Genomic DNA, 5996 nt, shown 5'->3' with positions numbered 1-5996 from the left:
TTATAATTTTATTTATTTATTTATTTTGTGTGTGTGTGTGGCCAGCTCAGCCCACCAGGGGGCAGGGCTGGCTGGCATGTGGTGCTGGGGGATTGAACCGAGGTCCCTGTGCTTTGCTTGGCTTAGCTTGTTCTAAGTAGGTGCTTTAGACCACTGAGCCATCTCACCAGCCCAACTCAGGATGTTTATAAAGGAAGGTTCCTGCCCCGCTGTTGAGTCACTTAATTAAACTCTCAAGTTGACACAATGTCTCACCCATAACAGGGTCCCTACTGATACCCTTGCACACCCATATTTACCTGGTGACACAGTTTGGGTTAAGGATTGGAAAAAAGAACCTCTCCAGGCCACATGGAATGGACCATATATGATAATCCTAGCCATCCCCACAGCTGTCAAAGTTTCAGAGATCCAGCCCTGGATATATCATACCTGCATCAAGAGAGTCTATATTGATGTCACTGAGGATTAGGAGACATCACCTGATTCAGATAACCCTTTGAGGACCCCCCCACCATGCCAGAAAACTGGTCTCATCACATGAATAATCTGATGGTTGTACATAAGCTGAAGTCTGTGGATGCTGACCTTGGAATATTCTATTGCTTTCTTCTTCCTGGGACTTCTCATGGTCATAACCTTGTTCTTTACAGCAGGACTCTGGCCTGCTACACTCACCAGTTGGGGAAAACTGGAAAGACTCATGCACTCACTGTTGTACTTGCCATCAATCTTGGGGCTAACTACCCTCAGTTGTTTCCAAGGGCCACAGAAACTCTAAATGTAACTGTCACCAATTTGCCTGTAAGCTTTGAATTTGATGCTTTTCTTATTCTCCCTTGTGCAGAATCTCACCAGTCAACTCTAGCTCAGCTCTGTTAGCCTTTATCTGTGTTCCTGCACCCTTTCTGGCAAGGGAATCCAGTGCATATGGGGAGGGGTTCAGGCTGTGTGGCAATTGGGCACAAGCACTGTGGACCATTCAATGGCAAGGCTAAATCTCCTCCATAGTCAGCCCTAAACTCAAGCAAACTCACCCTTGCCCAAAAGCTAACCCCTCCCAACTGCCAATTCAATGCAGTCCCCTTCAATTGATTATTAACAACTTTGGTGTCAGGCATTAGATTCCTCTGGTTTTCCTGTGGTATGGGTTAGGGGCAGATGTCACCGGGTGAGACCCCATTAGAATGTTATCCCTAAGACTGTCACCACTAAAACCCACACTGATCCTTATTAACACAACCCTAGGGCTGGAGAGATGGCTCAGTGGTCTAAAGCACCTATTTAGAACAAGCTTAGCAAAGCATCAGGGACCGCGGTTCGATCCCCCAGCACCACATGCCAGCCAGCCCCGCCCCCTGGTGGGCTGAGCTGGCCACACACACACACCACACTCTCTCTCTCTCTCTCTCTCTCTCTCTCTCTCTCTCTCTCATAAATTAAAAAAAAAAAAAAAAAAAAAAAAAAACCACAACCCTAGGACTTACCCCCTCACCTAAACCCACCACCACTGCAATGACCCAGTTAAAGTCAGTAATTCAAGTACTGACATCAAACAAACTCTAGCCATAGAACTGGATATGCAGAAACTAATGCCTGGTATGAATAGGTCAAATATTACATAAAAAATATAAACAAGTTTAATTGTTATGCATGTGTCACTGGAAAACTGGAAACCCAAGTTGTTCTCCTTTCCACTTAACTGGACTTCCAATCAAGAGGGGATGCTGTCCAGTTTTTATCCTTAAGGACTAAACCAAATGTGTGAGACCCTAGCTCCAATTTTCCCAGTGTCCCTCTATCTTTGCTAACCTCCCTGTGCCATAAAACAACCAGTCCAAATCTACAATTTGATATCTGCCTCAGGGGAACCAAAGACAGTTGTATCAGTGTAGGAAACACTCCAAAATAGTTTTTAGGTCTAACCATCCATGCTTCAGCCTATAAACCTCATTCACTGTTCACGATTGAAATGTTTGGTGGGTCTGTGACAGATTTTGTACCTAGTGGGTGGAATGGAACCTGTGCCCTGGTCCAGCTAATCATGACCTTTACAATTACTCGAAGGTCAATTTCTTCTCTTGATCCCTCCACCCCTACCTCCTGGTGGTAGATCAACCACAGGATTCCTTTGATCCAGTTATCTTTTTTTTTTGGTGGAACCAGGAATTGAACTCAGGCCCTTGCGAAGGAAGCGCTTATTCCATTGAGCCATCTCCCCAGCCCCTAATCCAGTTATCTTTATAGATACTATAGGGATCCCATGAGGGGTCCCCAATGAATTTAAAGCTCAAAAACAGATAGTGAAGGGATTTGAAAGTTCACTTCTGGTTGGTCACTATTAACTAAAATGTAGATTGGATAAATTATATTTACTCTAATCAAAGAAGTTTTTGTGAACTACACCTGAGATGCAATCAAGGGTATAGCTGAACACCTAGGGCCCACCCATCAAATGGCCTTGGAAACTAGACTTGCCTTACTTACGATTCTTGCAAAAATGGGTGATGTCTGTATCATGATAGGAACTTAATGTTGTACTTTTATTGCAAACAATACCATTTCCGATGGCAAAATCACCAAGGCTTTCCAGAACCTCACAATGCTGTCTGAAGAACTAGCTGAAAATGCTGTGATAAGTGACCATTTCTCCAGCCTATTAGAAAACTGGTTTTAAAAAAAAAATCCAGGGGCTGGGGAGATGGCTCAGTGGAATAAGCACTTCCCTGGCAAGTGCTAAAGGTCTGAGTTCAATCCCCGGTTCCACAAATCAAATCAAATCAAATCAAAAAATAAAAAAATAAATCCTTCTCAACTTTTTTTTTTTCCAGAACCAGGGATTAAACTCAGGTCCTTGTACTTGCCAGGCAAGCACTTATTCTACTGAGCTATCTCCCTGGCTCCTTTTCAACTTTGGGGGCATGCCATTTAGCTCAGTTGTTTAAGCACCTACTCATGTAAACACAGGCAGGTGCAGTATACTGTGGCAGACCCACCCTTAAGGCAGCCTGAACCAGCCAAAAAAAAAAAAAAAAAACTTCTAGAATAATGGTTTAGAAAATGGAAAGTTCTGATAGCTTCCATACTCACCTTTCTGATTATTACTGTTACAGTGCTAATTCTTATGAGCTGCTGCATAATCCCCTGTATCCACAGCTTGAATCAGAGGTTAATTAAAACAGCTCTCCAAAAGGAAAAACTGCCCAGGTTACCCAGGCCTCATGTATCTAAACCCTAGCTACCCTCAACATTCTTAAAAGCCAAAATAGACTCAGATGATGATGACTTTCAGAGTCCTTAAGGAATATCAAGAGTGGGAAGAGTAAAACAGAAATCGTGACCTAACTGCAGCCATTTTGCCTAGCACAGCTATACCCATTTCATTCTTTGCCACTGAACTTGGCTAAACCACACGATTCATTATCAAACTGAAATTTCTGCAAATATCCTAAAAGCAAATTTGCTAAGTGCACACACATCCTTCTGAATATTTCAAACCATCTCTGGAGTACTTATCATACCTCAGTGTAAATTCTATGTAAATAGTTGTACTGTATTTCTCAGGAAAGTGACAAGTCAGTGCAAATACTTTTTTGTTTTTGTTTTCTTTTAATTTTCTTTCGTTTATTTTATTTTTGAGACAGGGCCTTGCCATGTAGTACAAGCCAGTATTAAATTTGAGCTGTCCACAGATCTGTGATCCTCCTGCCTCAGCCTTCCATATGTATATACCATTATGCTTAGCTATATACACAATCTTATTGCAGAATGTTTCTTTTTTCTTTTTCTTTTTTTTTTTTTTTTTTTTTTTTTTTGTGGTACCAGGGATTGAACTTGACCCTGCACTTGCCAGGCAAGCACTTACTCTACTGAGCTGTCTCCCCGGCCCCAGGCAGCTACTAAAACTGTTTTTTGGGGGCTGGGGAGATGGCTCAGTGGAATAAGCACTTCCCTGGGAAGCGCAAGGACCTGAGTTCAATCCCCGGTTCCGCTAAAAAATAAAAAAAAATAAAACTGGTTTTTTTTTTTTTTTAACTTAGAGATATGATTTCTAGTCACTATAAAGATATATGATTTTCTAATCACTATAAAGATATGATTTCTAGCCTTGGCCATCTGTCTCCAGGCTCCTGAACCTATGCTCTTTGCAGGTATATCCCTTTTTCAGTATTTCATAGTACGAACGTATTGTCATCTGCTGTAACCCAAAAATCAAAAACCGGACTCAAACTTAAAAGCGCTTTATTTAGCTGAGCTCACTAACGGCACGTACTCTCCTCCAAGTAAGTGCGCCTTTAGTCTAGGTGAGGCACAGTTTTTAAAGGGAAAACCCACAAAAGTAAGGGGAGGAAGGGGGATTTTACAAAGCTTATATTGAGTTAGTCATGACCGAGGGTTAACTCTTTGTTCCCATAGACAAGGTCACATTTTGCAAACTCTACAGGAATATGTCCTTATTTGGCTTAGGCGTTGTTTATGTTCCAGTAGTCGGAAGGACATCTGATGACAGTTTCACCCATTTTCAAGTTATCTGTTTGTTCCCATAGGAAGGACAGTTTAACTCATTTTGCAGAATGTTGAGGAACATTTCTTATCTTCTCTCGGAATGCTGAGAAACACTTTCTTTAAACAGTCACATTCTTCAGGGAAGGCATGGGTGGGGGGTTTTACAAAACAAATCAAGGTTTTATAAAACAGAAGTTACAAAGCTTGTTACAAGATGGAGTTTGCGGTGGCCCTATCTGGGACGCTCCGGGGGGCCCAGGGGTAATTCAACTCCAGGACACTTGGGCCTTTTCTAGAAGTTGTCTTTAGCAGCCTCCTCTGTAGTGTAAGTCTGTGATTCTGTGCAGACTCAGGACCACGGGAAAAGCTGTTGCTGTAGAATGAAGTGTCCGCACCCTCGGGTTATAGGGACTGATGAGGCTCCAAGTCCAGCCCGTGCACAGGAAGCAAGTTAACGATTAATATGAAGCTCAGAAGCAGATAGTGCTAGACAATGAGCAGTACTTGGTACACATTTGGTTAGCGTGGCAGCATTTCCTTCTCCCACTGCTGCTGAGATGGCAGAAATTAGTCGAATTCAGTATGAAATGGAATACACTGAAGGTATTAGCGAACGAGGGTCCCGGAAAAATTAAAAGTCACACCATCAAATGCTGACCTGGAACAAGGATTCCAAGAAGGAGTTCCAAATGCTAGTGTGATAATGCAAGTTCCAGAGAGGATTGTTGTAGCAGGAAATAATGAAGACATTTCGTTTTCAAGACCAGCAGATCCTGACCTTATTCAGTCGACTCCTTTAAAACCTCTGGCACTAAAAACACCACCTCGTGGGCTGGTGAGATGGCTCAGTGGTCTAAAGCACCTACTTACAACAAGCTTAGCAAAGCACAGGGACCGCGGTTCAATCCCCCAGCACCACATGTCAGCCAGCCCTGGTGGATTGAGCTCCGCCCCCCATAAATAAATAAAAAGAAGAAAAAAAAAATAAAAACACCACCTCGTGTACTTATACTAAGTGAGAGACTGCTAGATTTTTTGGACTTAGAAAGACCTTCTCCAACCCCTCAAAGTGATGAAATCCATACAGGCTAAAAAGAGAGCCCTCTATGAGTGAAAATGCTGTTCGCCAAAGTGGAAAGCTGGTCAGAAATGATGCTATGTATGGCATTTTAAATGTAGATGCAACAATTGAAGGAACAGCGGATGACATGACTGTTGTAGATGCAGCTTCATTAAGACGACAGATAACTAGAAGAGGAAAACAAAGAACGTGCTAAAAGAGAAATGGTCATGTATTCAGTTACTGTTGCTTTCTGAGCTGCTTAATAGCTGGCTCTGGTTTCGCCGCTAGAGGTAACCTCGGTGTTCAGATATATTGTCTCAGCTGCTGGAAATGCAAAGGATTGGGGCCGGGGAGATGGCTCAGCAGAATAAGCGCTTCCCTAGCAAGCGCAAGGGTCGAGTTCAATCCCCGGTTCCGGGGGGAAAAA

The 5996-nt window shown here is 42.8% G+C and overlaps 1 protein-coding gene and 1 pseudogene across 1 annotated transcript in view; both read left to right on the top strand.

The window, feature by feature from the left end:
• Positions 1-4093: 4093 nt before the first annotated feature.
• The window catches only part of Slc25a20 (solute carrier family 25 member 20), a 30114-nt gene continuing 28211 nt past the window's right edge, over positions 4094-5996 (top strand). Inside the window, exon 1 of the mRNA XM_023706690.1 lies at positions 4094-4151. The gene's annotated coding sequence lies outside the window, so the exon portion shown is untranslated. The remainder of the gene's footprint in view (positions 4152-5996) is intronic.
• On the top strand, positions 5031-5857 carry LOC101564647 (annotated as a pseudogene).

Source organism: Octodon degus, unplaced genomic scaffold (genome assembly GCF_000260255.1).
Source record: "Octodon degus isolate 3935 unplaced genomic scaffold, OctDeg1.0 scaffold00008, whole genome shotgun sequence".
In the NCBI taxonomy this organism is placed as follows: domain Eukaryota; kingdom Metazoa; phylum Chordata; class Mammalia; order Rodentia; family Octodontidae; genus Octodon; species Octodon degus.
The sequence above is the reverse complement of the archived record's forward strand: the minus strand, read 5'-3'. Positions and strand labels throughout refer to the sequence as shown.